Genomic DNA, 9734 nt, shown 5'->3' on the forward strand with positions numbered 1-9734 from the left:
CCATGTGTATTTTTGCTCTCCCATAGTATATTCATTTTATTTTAGTGTATTTTGGGTATGTGTCAATATTTGGTATGAAACAAAAGCGAGAAGGAACATAATGTTCCAACAATTGGTATCTAGAGTAGGAAGATTCTGGAGCCTAGCAAGATAGAAAACAGCAAGAAGAAGAATGCGTAGAAGAGAAACGTATCAAGCAATAGCAAGGATGATCACCATTGATTTGATCATCAGAAAAGTAGAAGAAAAGCAGGCAACAATCTGATCAAAGCATGAAGATCAGATGAAGCAACAGTAGCATTGTCTGATTTGTGAGATAGAAATCAGCAAGCAGGAAGCAGTTTAGCAGAGCAGATTATCAGCAGATAATGGTACCGGCAGTTAACGCATCGATGTAGCGGGTGATCACAATTGCTGATCAAAAGTAAGTATCATGTAGCTTGCAGCAGGATTGATCAAAATTTTGATCATAATAAAAAAGCAGTAGCAGTTAGCATGTCAACACTAAAATGGCAGTCGGCATAAAATAGCAGGTTGAAGTAGCCGTAAATATTAGCAGTTAAAACATTTCTCGTAGCAAGTAGCGAGAAAGCAGTAAGCAAGTTGTAGCAAGGTCGAAAGAGATCGTGTTAAGATTACCGGGGGGGGGGGGGGGGGGGGGGGGGGGGGGGGTGGTGGTTTGGTTAATCTTGAGGCCCATGTTGTAGCTCGTTATCGAGAATAAAAGTCAAATATTATCGGGCAACTAGATTAATAATGCGGTCCAAGAAGAAGAGGAATTGTGCACGTGGAGAGTAGGTTTTGCCAACCGAATATCATGTGGTCAAGAATGGGTAGTTAGTATTGTCCAACATGAGTGGGTCGTTGTTTACAAAGTAGTATGTACGTGTAGATACATATACATTATGTACACATGCGTAGTTAGTTGTTTTTATTAGAGATAATTGTTCTATATAAGAGGTCAAAGAGGGGACCCGTGAGTAGCATGTGATATGGAGTACGTGGGTAGTGGAATAGTAGGGTAGTGGTATTTTGTTTATCATTTATGTTGTTTATTAGCGGCTATATATAGAATTTTTTTTCTTTCAAAATAGTAATTTTATTAACATCTCTTGCAAAAATGGAAATGTTACAAAATGTATTACGAAAATGGTAAAACCGAAGTTCCAAACTTCGGTTTTGCCAAATCCGAAGTTTGAAACTTCGGTTTTGGTGCTTTATTCGTTTACTATGCTGACTAGCTGACTGGACTGGGAAACTTGTCAAAACCGAAGTTCCAAACTTCGATTTTGCTTTAAATTTCAGCTACCGCTTTTACTGTAAACTTATCCCATTTATTACCCTTAATCCGTTAAAAACAAAACTGGCGAATCCGAAGTTGCCACGTGAAAATCGAAGTTTCAAACTTCGGTTTTGGGTCTGTATAAATCTGAAGTCTGATACTTCGACTCTCACACACAAATCACAATCCCAAACAAACAAAAAAAATCGAAAAAGCCTCCGATTTTCAACAAAAAAAAAAATGGCTCAAACAAATCAAGTACGTGCTAGATCGGAGCCGATTGATAGTTCTTTATTGTTTTTACAAGCGGAAAGGAATCATAGATCATATGTAATTTTTACCAAGAAGCTTGACGAGGACGTGTTGATCAAACCAAGAAGATCTGATCAGAGCTTTTGGCAGCATATTTTAGGGCTACAACACTGATGTTGTAGCGTGAGGGTACGAAATAGTATTATTTTTAATACAAAGTACTACAAAATATGACACAAGTTTTATTAATTTACGGATGGGATATACCTAAACCTTGCTACAACACTATAGGCAGTGTACCTAATCGTAGAGTAGTGTAGTTTTTAGTAAGTCCGGTTCGTTCCACAGGGAGCTGGTGATACTTACTATATTTTTAACAACTATATTTATACAAAATATATATAATTATATAAGTAGTAATATTATTATAAAAGGGGGGTTTTACCGTTTAATGACCGGTTTGTCGATTCTATATTTTAAGCGCAAAGATAAATGACGATAATTAAAGTGCGTAAAATAATGACAATAAATAAAATGACAGTAAATAAAATTGCGAGTAATAAAATGACAGTAAATAAAGATACGATGAGAAATACAATAAAAGAATTATGCTTATTTAAACTTCCGTAATCATGATGTTTGACGTGTTGATTTTAATTTATTACCATGGGTTAATTGTCCTTTGTCCTGGTTTATTTGATACGTCTATCTGGTTTTTGTCCATAATAGTCCATCGGTCATAAATATAAAGTGCGAGTATCCTCGTCAAATTACCCTTATACCCGAAGTCAAATATTCCAACTGATTAAGGATTTAAACTGTGACGCAGTTATCACTTCTGTCAACAATTACACCAGTTATCACTGTATGTAATCCACCCCTGTTTTAATTAGTTTATGAATATTAATTCATCCACTTGATCAGAATGAATAATCAATTACCCAACCCAATTGATTAATTAAATGATTATAACAGATTCCATATGAACGTCACTAAATAGGACAACCTTAATCATTATTAATTATTAGGTTAATTAATTTGAAGATAGGTTCGACAGACTCCAATGAGTTGTCACTCAATTAGACAATACCCCCCATCTATTAATAGTCAAAAGTCCAATTTCCACAAGTGTCGGTCTTTTGCCCAAACCTTAATTATGGTACAAAGTTCAATAACCCCGTCTTAATATTTTAGCCCAACATCACGATTACTTCGGCTCAAATAAGCATAATAATAACTTAGTTATGAGACATTAAATTAAAAAGGAAGAACATAGCTTACAGTGGTGATTAATCGCGTAGCGTTACACGGACAGAGTTCTGACTTAAAACCCGTAATTAATTTGTACCATAACTTAACTAAATCATAATTAAAATTATTATTAAAATTAAAATTAATATTATAAATATATATATATTTATGTTACATATAAACGAGAGAGAGAGAGATTGAATTTTTGGGATGTCCAATACATCGAGTAAATTGCCTTTTTATAGGCAAAATATAAATTTAAATTTTCATTTATGACCCCTGAACTATGCTCAATTAACAACTTTTTATTTATTTAATATTATTCTTAATATGAATTATTTAAATATTATATTATATTCTTGTACATAGTTGACTCGTAATTTTTACACCGTTGCGTCGAGCGTTGAGAGTTGACTCATGTCCTGGTTCCGGATTTTCGAACGTCCTTTCGTACAATTTTATATCGTGTACTTTGCGTTTTGTAACTTGTACTCTTGTCATTTTTAGACGTTCTTCATCAATAAATTGAACCTTTTGAATTGTATCTTGTACATTTGAGCTTTTTGGACGTTTTGGTCTTTCAAATCTTCGTTTTTGTCTTTAAATCTTCATTTTCGAGCGATTTGCGTCTTTCGTCTTCGCACTTATTTATTTAACTATTACAACTAAAAATAAGAAAATTACATTTAAAAACTTTACATATTGGAACGATATTGCTACTAAATATATGTTCATTTGGAACACTATCAAATATCCCCACACTTGAGCGTTGCTTGTCCTCAAGCAATACAGAACTTGAAATAAAAACATACATGAATCACTTTTTTATTCATCACATTTTGTACATCATTGATTTTGATATAGCGGTATAAACAATGACGGTAATGATGGTTAAAGGTGGGTGTGTCATCCACAGTTGCCTTGGGTTTAGGTCAACGACACTTGCAATCAAATAGCCGATTTACTTTCGGTTTCCAAAGCAAAGTGCACATTTGAAAGGCGGTTTACAGTCCCACATGACTATAAAAATTTAGATCCTTTAAGGAAATTAGATCTTTATGAAAACATTTAATCTTTTGAAAATTCAAGCTAGATTTTACCCTAGACAAGTTTTCTGATTTGATCCATCATTGGTGTTGCAAAATATATTTGTGGATCATTATTTTGGCTAAAACTTTTAGGCTCGTGTAATCCACTGCTATCCCGGTATCGGAAAGCACACATCCAGTTTACTTGTTCCGTATATTACCTTTCGGTAAACTACCGTCCGGTTGTAAAGGAAAGCGATGAACAAGAAACTGTTAAGGCAATGTCCCGTGACATGCAGATGATTATGGTCTTTTAACGTGTCGGATGCTAGAACTATCCTTGGTAGGAGCGATAGTAAAGATCATCCTATGATTTTTCGGTCTGGCACAAGGTCCTGTCTCCGACCATGCTATGCAACCACCGTTCTTACGGTTGACACCCGATTTGGTTCAGGTGACCTAATGAATTCCAGGTGAATTCCTAGGATTTTACGTTCAATGGTAATGAACGCATTGAAAATGGGTTTTCAGAAAACAAATCGGTTTGTATTTTTGATCAAAATATTTTCTCGTTCAAGCTCGAGTTTAGATATCATTGAATTCCATGAGTTTGAATTCTCAATCTTTAAGGTCAATCTCAAGGATTGAGTAATATCAGTCTTAAAAGCTGATTTTTAATCTTTAAGGAGATTATCCTTTCTGGGGATCTGATTCATTAGTCTTATCAAGCTAATTTACACGGTACCTCCCCATTGTACGAGATAAATCCTTCTCATGGTTAGGATAAATCTGACCACTTGGCGACCCTGTTTGATGCTGAGGTCCGTGGATTTCCTGCTGATTTTAGAGATGACTTTTCTAGATTTTTCGTCAACCTACAGCTGGTCTGGACGACAACTTCTTGACCTAAATCAAGAAGCGCGTGTCTTTTTCGGAAGACTTTACTTCCTTTTAATGATGGAATTGATTCATCGTGTAGATCCATCTCTTCTTTTCTTTCCTCGGGTAAAACAGTTGATTATCGTCCAAAACAAAAGTATTTTCAATTGTTTGTACAAAAATATGTGATATATGTTTTGAATAACTTGGTAAAGTTTTCCCACACTTGGCTTTTATTTATGTTTTTCTTTGCCTTTTTCTCCTCTATTCCATTCTTAAATGAATTCTAACATTTTGGTTGTTTCTCAATTTATGTCCTTTCCGAGGTAACGATAATTTCGGCTCAATGACCTAGTTTTCATCGTTCATAAATATGTATAAACATGATTTTGAATTCATTTTGTTGAAAATTTTGAAAAATTTACTAGAAGTGGGTAGTCAGTATATAAGACTAGGGCTGTTCCTTGTTATCGGAGAGCACTAGATTCTAATACAACTACTGCGTTACTAGTATTTTTAATGGTAACCCAGTGTTTAAGATAAAAATTTTAAAATTCGAAAGAATTTAACCCCTTCCCACACTTAAGATCTTGCAATGCCCTCATTTGCAAGAAATCAGTAACAATTTAAATTATTGAGGGTGATAAGCGTAGAAAAGTGATTAAATTTTACCAAAGTTTCAAACATATTGTTGTTTGTTTGTTGAATGATAAATGGTGCACGTCATTTGTTTATTCCGTCTTGTTTGTTATTTCACACATATTTTGCATCTTGTCGTCAAAATTACTTGCTTTTGCTGAACTTAATGCCAGTCTTTGAAAACGCGTTGTTTTACCCTGTCTTGTAAGATAAACTACAAACAAATATATACATACTATTTTTTTTTTTTTTATAAAACCTTTAACTTATAAAACAAATATTAATTAATTTTAAAATTTTGTTTCTTTTAAGAATGAGGGCGTTTCGGAACGATGCCCTAGTCCGTCTCTCGACAAAATTTTAAAATTTGTCATTTTCAAGCAATTGTTTTAAAAGCTTAGATTTTTGGATTTTTTAATTTTTTTGGCATACTTTAAATCAATAAGATTAAAAATAATGATAATAAAAGTTCTCGTCCCTCCCTCGGGTAAAGCAATTTCGGTTCAACGACCTAGTCTTCAACTCACGACGAATTTTAGAAATCAATTTTTTTAAACTTAATGTAATAAAGTAAATTTTGTTTTTAAATATCACACAAAACTTAAAAGCATATTAATTTCATATAAGACCTACAAAACAAAAATTCAGAATGGAGGGAGAAAACTAGTTCTTTAGTGTCTGCTAGCGGAAAAGACCAATCGGATTCCATTCTCGGAACTACACGAGAACAGAACAACTAACTCTAGATAGCATTTTCTTTTTAGAACATTTGAATCTCCCCACACTTAGGTAGCTGTGGTGTCGAAATTGTGATTAGCTTCATCGTCAATTTCTCTTGGCCCATAATCAACTTGCATATCTGTGACTTTCTCTTTAAGCCATTGGTCGGATTCCTGTGTAATATCCACAATTTCAACTAGCTTCACCTTTTCTTTAGGCGATAGATTGGATACTAATCGGTTACATAACTTAAAGTTCCCCTTACTTTTAGCATCGCGAATCCGTTTAATAAGTTTCTTCATTGAACTATTAATAACGGGATCATTTAATTTCGTATCAACAACGGGGTTCTTTGTTATCAAGTCATCATTAGGCGTTACTTCATTTTCCCCACACTTAGGCGTTTTATTATTGCTAAGTACTACCGTTGGAGTTGGTAAAACAACATGGTTCTTACCAATCGTTTTTACTGGTTCAACGGTTTTGGTTGGTGGAGATTTAGACTTTCGAATCATAAAGGTGATCGATTTGTCACCACTTTTAAGTGTCATTCTTCCATTTCCTACATCAAAGAACGCCCCGGTGGACGCTAAGAATGGTCGACCTAAAATTAGAGGAATGTTTGAGTCCTCTTCTATGTCAATGACAATGAATTCGACTAGAAAGGTTAAATTACCTACTTGAATGGGTAGGTTGTCAGCAATTCCAACTGGGTATTTAATGGTTTGATCAAAGAGTCGAACACTCATATCCGTTGGACTTAACTTACCTACACCTAATCTCTTATATAAGGATAGAGGCATAACACTCACACTTGCACCTAAATCTGCTAGTGCATCATACATAACACAATCACTAAGTAGACAAGGAACAATAAATTCACCCGGATCACCTACTCTAGGTGGAGGTTTTGGTGGAACTGTATTCACCGAGTTTATCTTTACGGTTTTTGTTTCTTGTACTTTCTTATTCTTTTTCTTCTTCTTCTTTCCAGAGGTATCACAATCTTTATTACCTATCACTTGCTCATACTCAACTCCTTTTCTTGGAAACGGGATAGGTGGTCTGTATGGTGCCACCACTGGCTTTACATACTCAGGTGGTGGTGGTGTTGGTGTAACTTCTTCATTGTTACTCACATCTAAAACCTTCCCATCTTCTGGTGCTGGTTTTTCAGAATTCGTTGACACCATATTAACATTCTCATTCCGAGGGTTTACTTCAGTATTACTCGGTAGCTTTCCTTGTTCCCTTTCACTCATCATGCTAGCAAGAGTACCTACGTGTTTCTCTAGATTCAAAATGGAAGCTTGTTGAGTTCTTAATGACTGATCAAACCTCTCGTTCGTTTGGGTTTGAGATGTAATAAATTGTGTTTGAGATTCCATTAGCTTTGCCATCATTTCTTCTAGATTTGGCTTTTTCTCTTCGATTTGTTGTGGTGGTTTATACAAGCCATGTCTTTGTTGATTGAAAGTGTTGGTTTGAGTTGGTTGGTTATACGAGTTATTGTTGGGTCCATTTGGATTGTAAAGAATGTTTTGATTTCGATTGAAGTTCAGCTTTGGCGGTTGATAATTATTTTGATAATTATTTCCCGGCCTTTGGTTCATATAGGAAACATTCTCTCGTTGTTCCATCGTTGGTTCAATGTGACAATCTTTCGTTAAGTGTGGTCCACCGCATTGCTCACAACTGATTCGTATTGCGTGAATATCTTTATTCATCTTTTCCATTCGTCTTTCGAAAGCATCTATTTTTGCGAAAACGGAATCAAAGTCATGGCTAGAATCGGCTCTAGCCGCTTTAGATGAACGAAAAATATCTTTTTCTTGATGCCACTCATGAGAGTGGGAGGCTGTGTTATCAATAATTTTGTAAGCTTCAGTTGCGGTTTTCTTCATAATTGAACCACCAGCTGTTATGTCGATGTCTTTCCGTGTAGCAACGTTGACACCTTGGTAGAATATTTGTACTATTTGATAAGTGTCTAAACCGTGTTGAGGACATCCTCTCAACATCCTTCCGAATCTTGTCCATGCCTCATATAATGTTTCATTTGGCTTTTGCGCGAACATAACAATTTCTCCTTGAAGTCTCACGGCTTTGGATGCCGGAAAGAATTGTTATTTTTCAACTAAAACATCCCATGTGTCAATCGCCCCTTCAAGTAACGATTCTAACCAATCTTTGGCTTCTCCCTTTAAAGTCCAGGGAAACAACATGAGATAGATATGTTCATCCTCCACTTCTCGAATTTTGAATAGTGTACAGATTCTGCTAAACGTACGAAGATGTTCGTTTGGATCTTCATTCGGCGCACCACTGAATTGGCATTGGTTAGTCACCATATGTAGAATTTGTCCTTTGATTTCATAATCTGGTGCATTAATGTTTGGTTGAGTAATTGCATGACCTTGGCCGGTGCGTTTGGCTCTCATTCGGTCTTCCATACTTAGAGGTTCTAGATTTTCCATGATTGGAAGTGTTGTATCCGAATCACTAGAGGTTTCTGATTTAATGGTTTCTTCCTCAGCAATCTCTGGATTCTCAATTGTGAGGTTGGTTTCAAAAACTGGATTATCGGAAATTTGAGTATTTGGTCGACTAGATGACGATTCTAAAGAAAAATCAACGGCGACAATATTGGCTAGATGTCTTGATCGAGTTACAGGTGGTGAACGTATGACAGGTGGTGAACGTTTTGCTCGGTGCATTCACAGAATATCCTATTAGTTATAAAAATAATAAGAAAAACTTAAATAAGCTATCCAATTAATAGACTTTTCTGATTTTGCCCACGTTTCGAATAGCCAAAAGATGCAGCAGAGGGGCAGGATTCGTTTGGTCTCAATATAATTGAGGACTGTTTGGCTCCAATAACCCGGTCCACGTACAAATCCAACTATTACTACGAACCAGAAAAATGTCAACGCCTATTAACTTAACCACTTAGATAATTTTCCTTTTCGTTTAAGAAATATTAGATAAGAAGTAGATAAAATTCTATGTCCTATAACTAGAATGACGAGAAATAAGGAAGAAATAGATTGCGCGTCGAAAAGTGTCGAAAAATGAAAAAGGCGAAGAGTGGTTTGTAAGACTTAAAAACACGCGATTAATCCAACCTTATAACTATTACTATCTTAAAATTAAAACTACAAATGGAGATCACTAATTGGAATTGTAATTGATACATAGGTAAAAGGCGTCGAAAAATAAAAAAAAATAAAATAACTATGGCAAAACTAAACTTAATACTAAAAGTTGCGACTATAGTCTAAAAATCTAAAGGTAATAAAACTAAAAAACATTTTTTTTTATAGACAAAATATTAAAAAAAAAAAATTTTTTTTTTTATATGCAGGCTCAAAATGGGAGTGCAGATTCAAAATTATGCAGGCTCAAAACTGATGCAGATTCAAAACTATGCAGGCTCAAAATAATGCAGATTCAAAATTGATGCAGGCTCAAAACTCGTTTTTTTTTTTTTTCTTTTTTAAGTTTTTTTTTTTTTTTTTTTACGTTTACGTTTTTTTTTTTTTTTACGTTTTTGTTTTTTTTTTTTTTTACGTTTTTGTTTTTGTTTTTTTTTTTATATTTTTACAAATATAAATTAAAAATATAGTGTTTTAGCAGGTCCCCGGCAGCGGCGCCAAAAACTTGATGTTGTAGCGTGAGGG

The 9734-nt window shown here is 34.7% G+C and overlaps 1 non-coding gene across 1 annotated transcript; it reads left to right on the plus strand.

Annotated features, from left to right (window-relative positions):
- The first annotated feature begins 8043 nt into the window (after positions 1-8043).
- On the plus strand, positions 8044-8150 carry LOC139846008 (small nucleolar RNA R71). Its single transcript, XR_011758756.1, has one exon. It is a non-coding gene; the product is annotated as a small nucleolar RNA R71 (small nucleolar RNA).
- The last annotated feature ends 1584 nt before the right edge of the window (positions 8151-9734 follow it).

The sequence above is a fragment of the Rutidosis leptorrhynchoides genome, chromosome 4 (assembly GCF_046630445.1).
Source record: "Rutidosis leptorrhynchoides isolate AG116_Rl617_1_P2 chromosome 4, CSIRO_AGI_Rlap_v1, whole genome shotgun sequence".
In the NCBI taxonomy this organism is placed as follows: Eukaryota; Viridiplantae; Streptophyta; class Magnoliopsida; order Asterales; family Asteraceae; genus Rutidosis; species Rutidosis leptorrhynchoides.